Source organism: Passer montanus, unplaced genomic scaffold, assembly GCF_014805655.1.
Source record: "Passer montanus isolate IOZ18808 unplaced genomic scaffold, ASM1480565v1 scaffold60, whole genome shotgun sequence".
NCBI classification, from domain to species: Eukaryota; Metazoa; Chordata; class Aves; order Passeriformes; family Passeridae; genus Passer; species Passer montanus.
In genome coordinates, this window is record NW_024371038.1 from 176491 (window position 1) to 193194 (window position 16704).

General features: G+C 38.4%; 1 protein-coding gene across 16 annotated transcripts in view; it reads left to right on the top strand.

Annotated features, from left to right (window-relative positions):
* ADGRL2 (adhesion G protein-coupled receptor L2) overlaps positions 1 to 16704 on the top strand; it is a 309215-nt gene that overhangs the window by 138226 nt on the left and 154285 nt on the right. For 15 of the 16 annotated variants that reach the window (XM_039727105.1, XM_039727087.1, XM_039727091.1 and 12 more), the window contains exon 1: positions 16349 to 16478. The exons of the other annotated variant lie outside the window; for it this stretch is intronic. The gene's annotated coding sequence lies outside the window, so the exon portion shown is untranslated. Of the gene's footprint in view, positions 1 to 16348; positions 16479 to 16704 lie in introns of those variants that run through there. 16 annotated transcript variants of the gene reach the window in all.

Consider the following 16704-nt stretch of genomic DNA (forward strand, 5'->3'; position numbering starts at 1 on the left):
TCTTACCTTCTCATTTTTAACTCTACCTCTGCTTAATGTATAAAGATTAAATGCACATTACTATGAGCAGTCATAACATCTAGATTTTAATCTAAAAATAGACTTTTTTCTATATATGTTAATAAATGATCTGTTACCTCAAATTATTCCTAAATATGTGCCATTTTGTGGTAGCATTTCATCAAATATATAAACATTTTCTCATAAATTTTTAATTCCACAAGTTTTAATATATGGAAAGTCATGTCAGATTAACTGAGAACATAAAAGACCCACTAAAATACACGGAAGACAGCTGCAGCTAAAAACTGAAGGAGACAAAAAAATAGTTCTCACTTTCTTCTCAATTAAAACTCGGCAATTATTCTTTGAGATTATAGATCTCTATTGGGATTCTGGTTATACAGAACTTTTTGGTTCATTTCACAGGAATAATATTCATCTTAATTAGCAAAAACAATTGATGGGCTTTTCTCTTTTTTCAAGAGGGAGTTCACTTGGTGTACTGATTATGAGTAGTAGATTATCCTGATAAATTAAAAGTTCTTGTCTTTCTGAACAGCAGCTGAATATGTTAGCTGTCTTCAGCCTTGTAGCTTCTTTGTTAGACATCACCTTGTTGAGACTGAATGACTTACTTGGTAAGTGGTTGACCTGATTTTTTGTCTGGCACCCTAACATTGCTGGGCATTATGCCAAGATGGATTCTGTAGCTATTTATGACTACATTCAAGGTTCTACTATGCAAATCATAACTATTAGCCAAAAAAGCAGAGCAGATTTGATTCTAAATATTTCCATAGCTCACAAGGTCAAAGCTTTTGTTTTCACAATTTTAAAATGTAGTTGTGTAAGTAATGATTAGTAATGTTTAAAGAGATTGTCACCTTTAACATTTTATTTAGACTGATTTAGACAGTACATAAACATTTTTCCTCATGTGCTACAAAATACTTGTATGAAGCACAGGAAGAAGAGACATGAGCTGAAGTGAAAAAAACATGTCTCATTTTATCTGTCTGTGACCAGCTCAGCTACACCACACAGAATTACAGTAAAGGAAAGTAAAAGGAAGATGAACTGTGGCAAAACATCTTTGGAGAGTGCAGCCTTCCTCCGAGGTCGCCCTGATGCAGCAGCCTGAGGGAATGGCACAGAAGGGCAAGGGCCAAGAGCCTGCCCTGCCCACAGTGTGGGCACACCCACACTACCTTGCATACCCAGCACCTCCTTGCTGGGCCTGAATCCCACACAAGTCCCTAGGCAGGGTGTAGTCCCAATTATTTTTGCCAGACCTAAATTCATCCATCATCTCTCTGGTGGATTGTACTTGCAGGCAGGTACAGGGCACAGTGGCCCTATAGATCTGCTCTTGCATCACACACTGAAATGGTGGTGGTGGAGATTTCTGTGGGGTTTGGTCCTTCCCCCTTTCTCATGACAGTCAACACCACCAAGACTGAAAAGTAAAAGTTTTGTAATTTCAGAAGGAGGTAGTGCTACCAAAGTTCTTTGGGATAGGTTTGCCATTTGGAGAGCTCCTTCCTCTCTGTGCTGTCCAGTGTCCATCCTGATTTGAATCTTTTGGTAGTCATTGCTATCATCCTGCAGAGAATCTGTTGTTTTGTCTCAGTTCTACAAAGCAATAGGGAAAACATATTTACAAAACTAGCACTGGTATATGTTATGTAGTAAGAAGTGTGTCTACAGAAAATTGAAATGTGATTTAAACACATATAAAAATGATTACTCGTAAGCAGAAATTGAAAAGAGGTTACATGCACAAGTTGTTACAAGATGTTTTTTAAAAAGACATATATCTCTACCATATCCTAATTTCATGACAAACCTAACAAAAACATTAATAAACCTTACACATGTATCAATAAACTTACCTATTAAAAATACTCAATTACAAAATAATAATTCCATTCATCCAACCTGAAGATTCTTCAGCAATATAATACAAACAGGCAATAGGTAATAAATAATATAGAATATAAAGGCATGGGCATAATGATAATATAGACTATATATAGTAGTCAATATAGTAAATTGAGATATTTCCTCTTAAAGAAAAGGGAAGCAGATTTAAAACCAAGCAGAATCTGTTTTCTAGTAGGGGTTTGGGCGTACATTGGATTAGGTCCTCAGGCAGAATCTGAGGTGGGAGCACATGTGCCTTCATCAGACAAGCATCCTTCACATAACACCAAGGGTGGATAAAGGCTGCTTAATTTATTGATTGTAATATAAAATAATTAGCAAGGCCGAACCACTGGTTCAGAGTATTTCTTTGATTAAAATAAAGGGTTAACAGAAAACCTAAACCAGTTAATTGTTTTAACAGTTTGCCTTATCAGTCAGCAGTTTTCATTATAGTTGTAAAACAAAAGCATTTTTAAATATTCTATTGAAAAAGAATCTGAGTGTGAGTTACCAGTGGCTGAGCATAGTTTTCATTTGTGCAATGCTTTTTATTCATCACCTGGGTCCTGTGGGTTGTGGTGAGATAATGTTTTCCAGCAGAAGGGAAAGAATTACTGGAGAAATGTGAATGAGTGCACAATCAGGCCAATTAAGATAAAGTAATTGGTCAAAGTCTGATTTCTTTGTTTTACTTACCGTCCACTCAGAGCAGGACTCATTGATCTTAGTGGGGTTACTTCCTTTACAAACTGCAGGACTGAGAGTGTAGAGCTTCCCTGAATCATCTGTAACAGTATAACCCCATAATTCCAACAAGGTGTGAAAGAGGCTTCCAACAAAGTAGGGAAGATATTTTAAAGTGAGACAAAAAAAATGTAGGTTGAATTGGGGATATGGAGATTTTCCATGAATTCATAGGATTTGTACAAAGAAGTAGAATTTGATCCTTATTAATACAATACAAAGCCTTGGAATTTATTCATTGTTAAAGTTCCATGCTTTAGCCAATTCTTTTTTAAAGAGTCCCTTTTCCAATGGGAATCACAGAGCCCTGTGTTAAGGTAAACATTAGCAACTCTGTCCACAGGCAAACCTAAATAATACTCAAGAAACTAAATCCAAGACATTAGTGATAAAAATACTTAGCATGTATTTGTTTCCTGGGAGCCTACATGGAAATTGAATTCCGCTGAGCTGCACTCACACAGAACAGAATTCAATTAAAAAAAAATCCACCTGAATTCCATGCTGTGAAAAGCCCTTGCAAATTTATTTTAGGGACTTCGGGTGTGGAGCCTGGACACAGTTTTATTTTATTTTTAATGGAATCAGCCTTAATGTCTAAGGTTATTCTTTACTTGCCTCTGCTGAACAGTTTTCACATATAAGCCAACGGAGGACAACTCGTTATTAAAGAAGTCAGCAGGTGTCCTGTGCTCTGAAACATATTAAATAAAGAACTCAACGGGATCATGTTGACTGTGAGCTCCACAAAGAAATTAAATAATGAAGACAGCAGCTCTTCAGCAAAGCCAGGTTTTCATAAGTAAAAAAAGTCTTGTCACAAGGTGGAAAGTTCCCCTACATGTTTTCACTGGAATTTCTATTCTGGAATTTTCTGAAAATGGGCAGTCTATAGATTTGAGACACTAAAACTTTCTGACCAGAACCTTGTGCAACAGACAGAGAGTTCGGAGTGGCAGGAACTGAATAGTCCAAATCTGCTCTTCTCTTCGTATTTCTATTGTTCAACAAAAAAGCTTTGCAAAATGGCCTTGTTATAATTGTCAAGTTTGTTGAAGTGTCTTACCTGTGTCAATATTAATATGAAACACTCCTGCAAAATACAAAAAAAAAAAATAGGAAAGGGTCCATTGTATTTTTAGTTATTATTTTTTCAATGTATGAAGTCTTCCAGCCACAGAAACATTCAAAATACAGTCTTCTTTTCAATTTAAATGTATTTTTGGATAAGATAACTTTAAACCTTATTAGAAAGGTTAAGAACTAATATAAACACAATTTTAAACTTCCTACTTATTCTGAGTTGTTGAGTAATTGCACCAGACAACTGTTTTTAGAGTGGTCTTTAATATAAGGAATTACAAAATTTATTGGGTGTTAATGTATTAAAAATTCTGTCATGCTGTAATTGTTTGAAGAAAATTGACAATTAAGAAACCTAACTAAGTTTCTTTTTGAAGAAAAATTAAAGTTAATTTAATTCTCTTTGGAAAAATAAAAGTTGACTTCAATAGAAGTAGGTCTGGCCAACTCAGAGTTGATTGGAAAATAAATTATCCTAAGTGCATCCAGACTCACCGAGCATCTTTAAGAAACAGAGTGTTCATAATGAACCAAAGTCTTCTGACAGCTTAATACGACTTTAAAATAACTAATATGAAAAAAATATTGCAAAACCTTTGTTGACCAGGTGTTTTCCCTTTTTATCAATACAATATATTCCTATAATGGCCATCCAATGCTCTGTCATTAAAATGTGAGTTTTCCTTTCAGGTGCTTTGTCTCAGACATATGGAATTCTCATCTGCAGTTTTTACCTCCAGCCTCCCAAGTTAATCACTCAGGGCTTCTTGAAGAACAGTTTGCTGCAAACACAGTTCCACAATCTGGGCCTCAGTGAGTTAGTATGAATTTATCAAAACAATTAAAAACTTCTCCAAAACTCCCCACTAATTTTAATACAAGATGACACATTTCCCTCTATTTGTGATTTCTCACTTAACGTTTTTGTTGGTAAAAAGTATTTGTAGGACTGTGGATATGGTCTTGGTTCAGCAAAAGTTTGCTGACCTAGACCCGTGTGTTTGCAGAAGAGAGGCCTCAGCTTATGTTAATTTATGGGTGAAGAGTAGAAAGTTCTGATGGCCTGATGCCATTCATTCCTACCAATAATTTATTCCATATCCATACTCATTTTTTCAGGAAGGAAACAAACAATTCTCCAAAACAAATTCTTCCCTAGACACAAAGGCGAATTAATTAAAGTGTTTGCCAATCTCTTGTTGTCAGTCTGATGCCTCGTGTGTGGGTAATTGTGTGTTTAACAGAAAAATTTCCCAGCAAGTTCAGAGGAAATCACATTTGTCCAGTTATATGCATTTCAGCCTCAATGTGTGATGAAAAATATTTTCCCTACCATTTTTTCATTCCAGTTTCCATAGCCAGATCCCCCAGGAAAAAAAATCCATAGTGATCCTTATGCTTCCTTAAATGATCCGTGCATGTGAGTCTGCCTGAGTCAGGAATTCTGCCAGAGCTCCATCACAGCAAGCCAGGGCCCAGTGCAGGATCCCTGTAAGGGACCATGTGCTGGAGGGCCCGGGGCACTGCTGGACCCCAAAGCTGAGGCTGGAGCAGCAGCCAGGCTGGGCACTGGGCTTGCAGTGCCTAATGCTGCAGTCCCACATCTGACACCCTATAGGAGTGTGGGAGCTCAGCCTTGGAGATCCCTTGAGTGAAGCCCAGATGGCGATCCCTAAGTGTGTTGGAAGAGTGAGTGACCAAATAAATTGAATTCATTCAATCACTTTCAAGACATGTCATCCTTGTGTAGCATTTTGATCCCGTGCTTGAGTAAATGTATGATTAAATTTTTATTAAAAGGTAATGCTCCTGTTTTAATGACGGTTAATTATATATAATTAAAATGAAAGGATTAATAATATTAAACATTCCATCAGAGGTAAAGATAAATATAAATACATATATTGTAGTATGATTTAATATGAGTGTATAATATTGAGCCTATATTATCTTAAATGCAGTATGTAAAATAGAATATGAATAAAATAATACATGAAATAATATTATATTCCAGGTACTATGTAAAATAAATGTCTGGTTTATTACTTCTACTTTCATAAAATCCATTTGATTTTTGGAGTGCAATATGCAAAGAATAGTTGAAGTAGTTTTAAAAATTCTTATAAAAAGTCCCTATTAAATAGATGTATACACTTCCTTGCTATGTCATCTTTTCCTGGGAAAAGTTAATTACAATGGTAAATGACCTACATTTTTGGCCACAGAGTCATGGATTACAATTTGGAAATACCTCATTTGTAGCTAACATTGAATCTATACATCTTTAGTGGCCTAGCTTCTGATTTTCAGAATCTTTGAAACAGACCTTAAATATTCATACACAGAATGTTCTTTCTGCATTGATAATATCTGACAGATCTAATCTCTTTTTGACTCTTTTTAAAAACTTCAGTGTTTAGTGTCACAACAACACAACTTGATCTCTACCCATAGACACACCTTGTTTTAAACAATAATATTAATTCCAGTTGTGATTTCTGCCATTAGTTACAGTGAATCTCTATCTCCAGATGTAAAATGCTGTTAATACACAGAAACTGTTCTGTAAAATGCTGTGCCTTAACATAGTGTCATAAGCTGAGAAATGTGTTAGCTTTTTAAATAATTCCTTTAAACTGCATAGTTTTAAATTACAGAGATGTTTTGGATTCTGCAAACTATAAGGAACTAGCATTTTTCTAACAAGATCTTAAGGCCCTCAAGAATTTTAAGGATTTTTTATAAACCTCAGTATGCATTTTTTGGCAAGATTTTGGCATTGTTTCACTGTAACTCCAGTACAACTCAATCGGTTTATTTTATAATTAAAAGCAAGGAAATAGTAACAAAAATATATAATATATAGTACTCCTGTTTATAATAGAAACATCCATAAAGAAAGAAACATGTTCTAACTCTTCTCATTACCCCAAAGGGAATTGCATCTTTAATCACACAAAGCACAACAGCTTTCTAATTTTGTTTAAAGTGTTTCAGTACTTACAAAAACCAGATCAGGTTATTGTAAATCTAGAGCAAATTAGAATCATTGGCCTCTGCTCAGCTGTATTCAAGAATACTATGTAAATCATAAATTTAATGGCATACTGAGACACACATCTGTTTCTATTTTGTAGAAGTTAATAATCTAACTTCAGAGTATTTAAACATTACTTTCATTAACTGGAAAATTGTGAAAAATAGAGACTGCTGTAAGTCATGTGTTGTAGGATTATGCTCAGGGAAATATAAAAACTGCAAGTCTGTACAGTAAAGCCTAAGTTTCTCAGAGACGTGCCATTGTCTGTTTCGTGACCTTGCAGCTCCTCTGTTTACCAGGGAAAACTTACACAAACAGAGCTGCAGTGCTGAGTAGAATCTGCACCTGCACATAGTAGATTCCAGTTTGTATTTTTAGTAGCAAATGCCTTTCACAACAAGATATGGTTGGTGCCTGAATTCCCTAAACTTACATAGATAATGACCTAACGGCTTTTCCTGTAGTTAGCATTCTAAATCCAGGTAAATAACCTGCAGATCAATATACATATTGCAACTGATTTTATTTTTGACATTAGAACCGATAAAAATGCTGTGCTGAATAAATCAATTCCCAGTACATAGTTAATTTTCTAAAACTTACTTTTTGGTCTGGTGTGTACTGTGTCATATAAGTTGCTTCATAACAAAATTCTTATAGAAAATTTTCTTAATTTATTCACATTTTACACTGTATCACAAATGAGGCATTATGCACAATTTATGTAATTTAAAAAGACCCAATTGTATGTGATTTGTTGGAGAGACACATCAGTATTTTCAACTTTTTTTGTTGTTGTTGTTGTAAAGACAATAGTTTTATGTATAAAAGTTATGTCACAAATGTAATTTCTAACAGATTTGTTTCTCTTCAAATAATCTCTTTATTAGAAGACACCCAATCTTTGGGAAGTCAGATGCCACTTATGTGCTGTTTCTCTTGTGCTAAAATTACCTGTGGTAGTAGATACTTTGCATTAGAGCTTAGGGTGCATAAAGCTGAATGGGATTTATGTAAATAACTGTATGAATATGTATCCCACCTTTTACCAGTGCTAATTTCAATGAACTGTATTTGAGAGGGAATTATATTAATATATACAACTGATAGGAAATTTGCACATTAATTTTACTGTCAACAAAAATTCTGATGAAAGCAAATTAAACTGACATAGCCTTGTAGAGAAGCAAAGGAAGAGAAAACCAAAAGGCAAAACATGATGCAATGCAAATCTGTGGTTCATTCTTCAGTAATATTCAGTGCTTGCATATGCAGAAAATTCTGCCATTCCTGTGTAAATGTATATGGGGTTATCACTTTGCTTTCCAAGAGTGTCATAAAAATGTAAGTGTCTTAATGATGTATTAAATGTAGTACTATGATTTACCAGATATTTTGGTGGTGAGTAGTCAGCAAACAGCAGCGTTTGCTCACAGTGAGGTGAAGAATAGCATCTTAAATAATTATTGAATACATTTTATTATTTATAATTAGCAGTAGTACTAAGCAGCCAATCAATGTTCCTCAAAACAGGAGCATGGTTCTAATGTCATTCTTAGACTGCAGTGTTTTTAGGAAGGCGTAGCCATACCTTCAATCAGATTCAAGTCTATTTGTCAAAAACATTGAGGTCTGTCAAAAGTAAATGATCATTTAATTAAAGAAAAAAAAGGTGGAATATCTTTGATCCCTATACTTAGTGATATTAATTCGCTGTGCTGCAGGTGTTTGTAATATATAACAAATCATTACCCAAGCAGAGGCTTTTATAGGCAGTTTCGGTGAAGGCAAATGACTGTTCTTTACAGCTGCCAGAGTTACACCTGGCAAAGTAGCACAAGCACAACAAAATGTGAACTAGAAGATGTAAGCCTGGGAACAAATCTGGGTCTCCCTCTCCATGCTCTGCTTGTGTCAGCTGAGATGGATTGCAAAGCAGTGCCGCTGTACAGAGTTGATGGGGAGGGGAGGGAGACTGAATTTGCTGCTGTGTCTAGGCTCTCTGACCAGTGATCCATGATGCATCTCTGGTATCTGCTCTGGAGGGAGCCAATCACATAACTTTCACCATTTCAATCAGTAACAAGAGGAAAAAATATAATCTCATAAAAAAATATAAGGTACCAAGTCCTTGTGTTAAACCACACAACAAAATCAAAGCAAGTATAACCAATCAACTGAAGTTAAAGCACTTCCAGATTGGCATGAGGAGCTGATGGGTAGAACATGTAAAACACAACTAACACTGCCTTGATTAAAGCTACCAATTGAAAATTCTGAATAAAAAATTAAACATTTGGTCTAACAGAATAATACATATTGAGACATGGGGAAAACAGCAAAAAGGAGCTGAAATATGCACATTTGGAAGCAAGTATGTCTCTCATGCTCTATCTTTTGGTAAGGGAAACTTGAAAGTTGCAATCACGAGGTGAGGAAGTCCCAGTGGGAGGTTCTTTTCTGTTCATGATTGATTGTGAGCACCCTGTCCTTTCCTGTTCATAACCTATTCCAGTATCTCTCAACTTGATTATTATGACTATGGACCAGGTTTTCATGTAGGCAATATATAGAATTTCTGCAACTTGACTCCTAAAGAGAAACATGGAAAGAATTTAAGCCATTAAGTTTAAAGACTACTCTGCTTAAATGCTGCCTACCTGGGGAAGATGTCTATGTTCAACAGGCACTTCCATGTTTTTTATATCACATTTTCCTGCAGCTGTAATACTCATCATGCCAAATACTGCCTCAGTCAAGATAAACCAGACTAAGGAGCTCTGCACTTCTATTATTGCTAAGGCTCTGTGTAAAACAAAGCTGAGCAGCTAAAGGTGACAGTCTAAGAGCATCTGACACCCATGAATGCAGTTAGTCTGCCACTAAACCCAGCAGCAGTCATCCCTTTCTTTTAAAGGTGTAGCTTTATTCTACAAGTAGCATTTAGAGACTTATGCACTGTATGAAACAGGGTCAGTTCTCTCCTCTGCTTGAAGGGTTTCAAATGCACATTTCTCACCAGCTAAACAATTCTCTAACCAACAACCTGACTGGAGATGGAAATATTCTCCACTTCTCCTGTTGAGGTCTTGCACCAGGCAGAAAATGATTCATGATTCACTGTACTAGAAAGTGAGAACACCAGAGGGAACATGACTCTGTAGCTTAATGATTTGGGCAATCAACCAAAATGGGGAGACCTTAGTTCTGGTTGGTGGTCCAAGAATTTCGTGTATTTTTTCCAATTTTTTTAACTTCCAAGAACGTAAATTTAACTTTATCCCCAATGTAGGCATCTAAATCTTTATGAGTTTGTAAAGCTGTTCACATCTCCTCAAATGAGAGGTCTGTTCCATCAAGAATATGGATTTTAACAGTGCAGATTAAGTGAGGTGTTTGGGTAAGAAGAGAAAAGCCTTCATGGATTCATATTTGCCAATGCAATGCCAACGCATTTTGCCTTTGAATTCTTTGTTTATCTTTTTTGCATTACCTTTCATTTTATGATACAGAAGCAACAGAAGAGTGGCCAGAAACCTAGGTAACATGATACTTAAAAGCACTGTGTAATAAATATAAGCTAGAGATTGGAGTCCAGATGCAATTGGAATTTGATTATTTTATATTGAGCAGGAGGGTTGCAAGAGGTGAGAGATTATGAGAATATGCTGAGACCACCACACATGCCAGTCTGACTCATGGGGTACTTCTCTTACTGCACATTACAGAGATTGAGCAAAGTCATAGCAAATTGTACAATACAGTTGTGTAATGGGGAGGAGGAGAAGGAGCTCCCTGCCTGTCAGGCAAAACTATATTTATTTTAAATAGAAAAATCTATGTAATTTCTTAGTATTCTCTTGGGCTTCTGTCCTTGAAAAAACTAAAACAAAACACTTTTTTGCTGCCCAAATGCAGAACGTGTGTCTATACAGATATAGCAGTTGGAGAAAAGGGAACCTAGAATGTGCAAACCTATTTGGAGAATTGGGATCTCATGACATATCTCTTTCCCCAAAAGCTCAGCACTGCAGTTCCTTTCTTGGCTCATCATTTAAGCTTCAGTGCTGAGCTTTTCATATGAAAAGAGGGAATTGTACTAATTTCTTTTTAAAGTGTCCTGCTATGTTACTCCTAACAGCTCAGTCTTGAAAACTCTTTGGCCTTTGTAAATGCCTGCAGCATTAAACTGTAAGCTTTTCTGTACCAACATACATCCAAAATACCTGAATTCCAAAAGAATTTATTTCTTCAGTAACACTGAGCTCCACTGCTCCCCCAAATTTACTTCATAGAGTAGAGAGGTAACTGAAAAATACAGCATTAAAAACTGCATCTAAATTCACTGGCAAAAATAATATTGATCTCTTCTAATTTATTAATGTGAGACAAAAATTCTGTTTCAGAATAGGAGTTAATATGGCATACACATGCTTTTGTTTCATAGCTGCATTTTCTCTAAACAAGGTTGTTTCTAATATTACTTAATTAAACAAAATTAAATTAATTTCTAAGAAACAAGAGAAAACAGCTTTGTTGAATAAAATGATCTTCATTTTCTTGAAGCTATTTAAATTAAAAGTCTCTATAGTTAGGAAAGGAAAAAAACCATCCATGGTTAAAATGTTTGAAGCCCATCAATCTCTTTAACCACACAGCTAATGTGTTCCTTCTGTTTTCTTTGAATGAAATCACCATGAGTGGTTAGATGTTGATTTAACATAAAGCAAGTGGAAATGGGTGTTTCCTTAGTCATATGTAGAATGTATTTTTAAAAACAATTAGCAAGTGTTATGAATAAGTCAATGATTTTGTCATTTCTTAAATAATGATATAGATTATGAGTCATTAAAATTGATTACTGAAGTAAACTATGCAAAATGCAAATTCATATTACATTTGCTTGTTAGAAACAGCTGCAGAATTCTCTTATTTTATTGATGGGTTTCATTTTTTTTTTCCCCAAAGTGACAGTAAAATCAATTACTTAGTTTAAAAGGCCAGTAATTGTTAAGATATATTTCCAAACTTTTAAGGCAATACATTGGATATTTCCTACTATGGGTTGTATCATTCACAGTTTATTCATATAAATTTGCCTGCAAAATTAATTGGGGATTTTCCTAAATAAAATAAGCAAAATTTTCTCTTTTTTGTTTTATGTTGAAATGCTAAAATCACTTAGTGGTTTGTTACTTTTCCTTGGGAAAAAAATGATCACATCATAGCAATTAAACTGGGTCTTTATATCAGTGCACCAATTTTAGCTGATAATAATGCATAACTATATTTACTACCTCTTCTGTCAGTCTTTGCCAACATTACATCTAATTACAGGTTCATTGATACGTTATTCACAGGAGTACAGACAGATAAGAGGAAATGTCAGTCGCTAGTATTTAAAGTTCAGTCATAAAACTGCAGTAATAAAAAATAGGCTGCATAAAATCTGTATAAACCATTACTCATGAGGGAACTGACACTTAGGGCAATACAAAATATTATTTATCAAGGTACTGAAGCATTTTAAACTAACCTTTTTAAGAATAGGCAGATATAAAATGCAATTCTATGACCAAAAAAGAAAAAAAAAAAAAAAGCTAGAGCAGCCTGTAAGATCATATTACAGACAATGATTTAGCCAATTTTTGCCACAAGTTAAATCATCTTTCTCAGATGCATCTCTTTCAAGTACACAGCTGACATTTCAATCTTTTCCAGTTGTTACTGTCCTACACGTGGGCCCTGGAAATGCTAATTGATACACAATTGTTATGATTATTTTAGAAATTGCTATAGATTTGCTTTTTAGTTTTTCAGGGACATTATCCAGCAGGTTAATGAAAGTAACTGGAGAACAATACACACAGAACATACACCTTAACATGAAATATTACAAATTTAACATTAGTTAAATAGTGGGGATAAAATATCACAAAATATTTTGATAAGAATATAATAATTCTTCTCATGTTTTCAAACTAGATATTTTGCACTGTTGCAGCAAAGCAAGATTTTAAGGAAAATCTACTTGTTTCTACTTGCCTGTATGGAATAAGATTCATATTTATAGGGATATGTCAGAAAGTAAATAGTAGGAAGTCATAATGGTGGAAAATTGATTTGTTATAATTTATTCTTAGATATTAATATTCAAATCTGGCAATAAATGTGGCTTAATAAAAACTAAAGGATCAGATTTACGTATGCTGTGAGTACATGTGTGTACAATTTTTCTTTTAAAGAAACATATGCTGATTCATGTGAAGTAAAATTAATCATTTGAATAATAGTATTATACTTGCCAAAACAATATACACCTCTGCCAGGTATTCTTATATCTTAATGCAGTTTTAATGAGAATTAATGGAAACATGTGTTTTAGAAACAAATGCAAAAAGGTCTCTGCATTTTTAGCAATTGTTTAAAACTCAGTTTTACAGCTTGCCATTGTAAAAGAGTTGTAAAACTCCATCTCTGCATGTAGAAAGAAATATGATTCCAGAAGTTTTTGATGAAAAGAGGGAAAATGAACTTCAGTCCTACATTTGAATCCACATAGGTGAATTCACTTTGACTTCTGCAAATATTAGCACAAAGCCTAGTTCTGCAGTTCTTTTCAATCTTTTTGTAGGCAGAAAAAAAATTAGAGAACCCAACAGAGTTTTTTTTTGTTGCAAACAGAAGAACTTCTCTCTCTCATGTCCTCTCAAAGGAAAACCATCAACCCTAGATAATTCTTGTATTATCGACAGTTTTCTGGCTAAATCCTGTTCTCATCAACTAAGCAAAAGTCTGTTAGCTCAGGGGTATCACCGCTTATCTGCAATTACATGAAAGAAAGAAAAAGAGAGAAAGAGAGAAAGAAAGAGAGAGAGAAAGAAAAGGAAAGAAAGAAGGACTCGTTAATGATAAAATTTAAAATTTTGGTAAAATCATAGCAAGTCAATATGTATATCTTTATATTTCTATGACCCTCTTTTTAAGCATGTTTCTGTAACAGATACGTTCAGTCCTTTCAATGAAAATCAGCTTCTAATAAAATATATTAAAATGCCTGTATAATTTAATTCGACTGGAAATGCATAAGGTGTTATTGAGGGTTTATACAGGTGTTTATAAGGATAACAAGAAAGGGCAATTGGCTATATTAGGAATACACCAAGAACTTAATAGCGACTCTGCCCTTTTGCTATATGTTGCTCTCACAGAAACCCATACTTTCAACTATATATAGTAGGCACAAAACTGTTACATAGACAGATGATCTGTCCTTCCATTCTGTTTGAGGCATTCTGCAGATTTAACCCAGTTGAAACTGGTCTTAGGAATGTGCACTGCTCACTGTGGCAGAACTCTCCTTTGGTACTAAAAGCTTGAGATTGTTCTTCCAGTCCCCTGGACAAACACTCTGAACTGAGGAAGGCCAGCATGGCTATGGCATGTCCATAGTTCAGTGACTTCTAGATATTCACCCCCAAGACTGTTGCTATCACTGTTGAAAGTCTAATGTGGTTTTGCTAGCATTGTTGAAAGTCTAATGTGGTTTTGAAGAGCCCTGGACCAGCTCTATGGTTCTCAGTGCTCCATATTGCAAGGTCTTCAAGATCCAGTCTCTTTTTATCATGTCCTGTTTTTATTAATACATGCTACAGTTTCTAAAGACTAATTGCAGAGGTATGCAGAGACATCAAAATGATTAGGTAAAAAAAAATAAAAAAATCATTACCATTAATAAAGGTAATGATCCTGATTGTAGGTGTTGTACTCTGGATTGTCAATGTGCTTCGGACCTAAAACATTTGATCAAGCCCCAAGTGGTCCGGCCTAGTGCATGCGATTTCGTGAGTAGAGGCAGTTGAGAGGATTTCATTTCAGTGCTGCAGCGAGGGAGGGGGTGGCTAAAATCCCCAAACAAAGGGAGGGGGCAGTTATCAGGTCAAGTCTGAGCTGCTTTGACCGCGGCTGTCAAAGCTCCCTCTGGTCACCGCAGCCCCGGGCGGGCGCGGAGCGTGGGACGCACGCACGGCCCTCGCCCCCCGCTGGCACCGGCCCTCGCTAATGCCCAGCTGCTTCTCCCTGACCTTGAGAGCGGGGAATTGCCCATGTTGCACATCCTGAAAGGTCAGAGCGGATTCTCAGTGTTTTGCGTCCATGCAGACGAGAAACACAAACCCTACAATACCAGACCTTGTTTCTAAGAGCAGATTTTTGGGAGAACGCAACAACGCTACTAGACTGCGTTTTGTATCCGAGCACACCAGTGAGTCAACTGAGTATCCTTTAAATCGTTTCCAAGTGCTGTTTACCCTGCCCTGACATGTTTTCCCTAAAGCATCGCTGTGCCTCGGCGCGCCGTCCCTGCCGGGCAGAAGCCGGGCCATGTCAGTGCGAAGGAAAAAAGGAAGGACCAGCGGAGCCGTGAAGGCGCTGGGGTGCCGGGACCCCCCGTCTTCCCGCCCTGCCTGCCCTCTCTCGCGGCTCGCCCAGCCGGTGAACGATTTTTGGCTGATGCCGGGGAAGGGGAGGCGGGGGACGGGCGCTGCGGCGCGGAGAGCCGGCCCGGCGCGGCGAGCCCAGCCGGCCGGGCAGCTCCGCTCGGGCCCTCGCACCCGGCGCGGGCAGCGGCAGCGCGCAGCCGGTCTGCGCGGCCTCCGGTGCCGAGCGGCCGCTATTTAGCCTTCAGCTCCCCCATCCCCCCCCCCAAATGAATGAAGGGCGGGGGGGGGGACTGAAAAAAGACAGGAAGGGGGAGATTTTTGTCCTTCGCCGATGCCGCTCTACGTGATAATATGTTTATATGATTAGCTGAGCCCAGGGGTGGGAGCGCAGGGAGAAGGGGTGGAGATTGGAGGGAGGGGGAGGAGGCTGGAGGTGACTCCAGTTCAGAGAGTCCGTGTCAGGACTTGGCGCTCCCCAGCCGCAGACGGAGCGGTGCACGAGCACGGAGAGGCTGCTATACATTCATTGGGATTTTTTTTTTTTTTTTTTTTTTTTTTGGTGTGTATGTATTGCGTTTTTCCCATTATCGCGCGCGTTACTTGCTCAGCGCCCGATCTCCAGTCGCTGGCGGGGCAGCAGCACAGAGAGGAAGAGGAGAAAATCTGAGGAGGGGCCGGCCCCGCACTCCGCCAGAGGCCAGAATGTCATCCCGGGAGATGTGAATCCGGTCGGTGCGAGCGACAGAGACACGGAGGAGGGGGTCCATTGTAACATTCGAGTTGTTCCCCGCTGCCCCAGCTGCTGGCATCGCCTCCTGATCGCTTCACAGAAGGGACTCCCGAGGCTGGGCATACACACTGCACTGCGCCCGTCCTCCTCTCCATTTCGCCTTTTTTTTTTTTTATTTTTTTTTTTTACTGAGAATTTATTTCTTGTGCGTGCGTGCGGGAGCCTGGCTGCATCGCGCTTTTGCCGCGGAGCGGAGTGTGGGGAACTGCAGGAAAATGTTGACTTAGACCGAGAAGACCCTCCCGGCCGGCTGCGTGGAGAAGAAGCCGCCCCTGCTCTGCGCTGCCCCAGCCCTCCGAGCCGCAGCGCCGGCTGCCGCCCGCTCCCGCACTGGGGGCCCCGGGACTAACTCCGCCGCGATCTCCCGCAGCCCCGCGCTCGGCGGGCTGACCCGGACCGCGGGTCCCGCCGGGGACACAGACCCCGGCCCGCCTTCGGCTCGCAGACATAGGTAAGCGGAGCCCCGCGCTGCAGCCTCGCCGCGCGTTCCTGCCGGCGCCTGCTCCCTGACTCCTGGATGTTCCCCTGCCGAGCCGCCGGCAGGGATGCACTTCTTACTTTAGGGTCTGCCTCGCCTGCCGCTGCCGCGGGGCCGCCGCCGGCGCAGCGATGTGCCTACCCTCGGTGAGCCGGCGGCTCCGGGCGCGGGCGGCGCGGCGGCGCCGCTGCTCCGCACG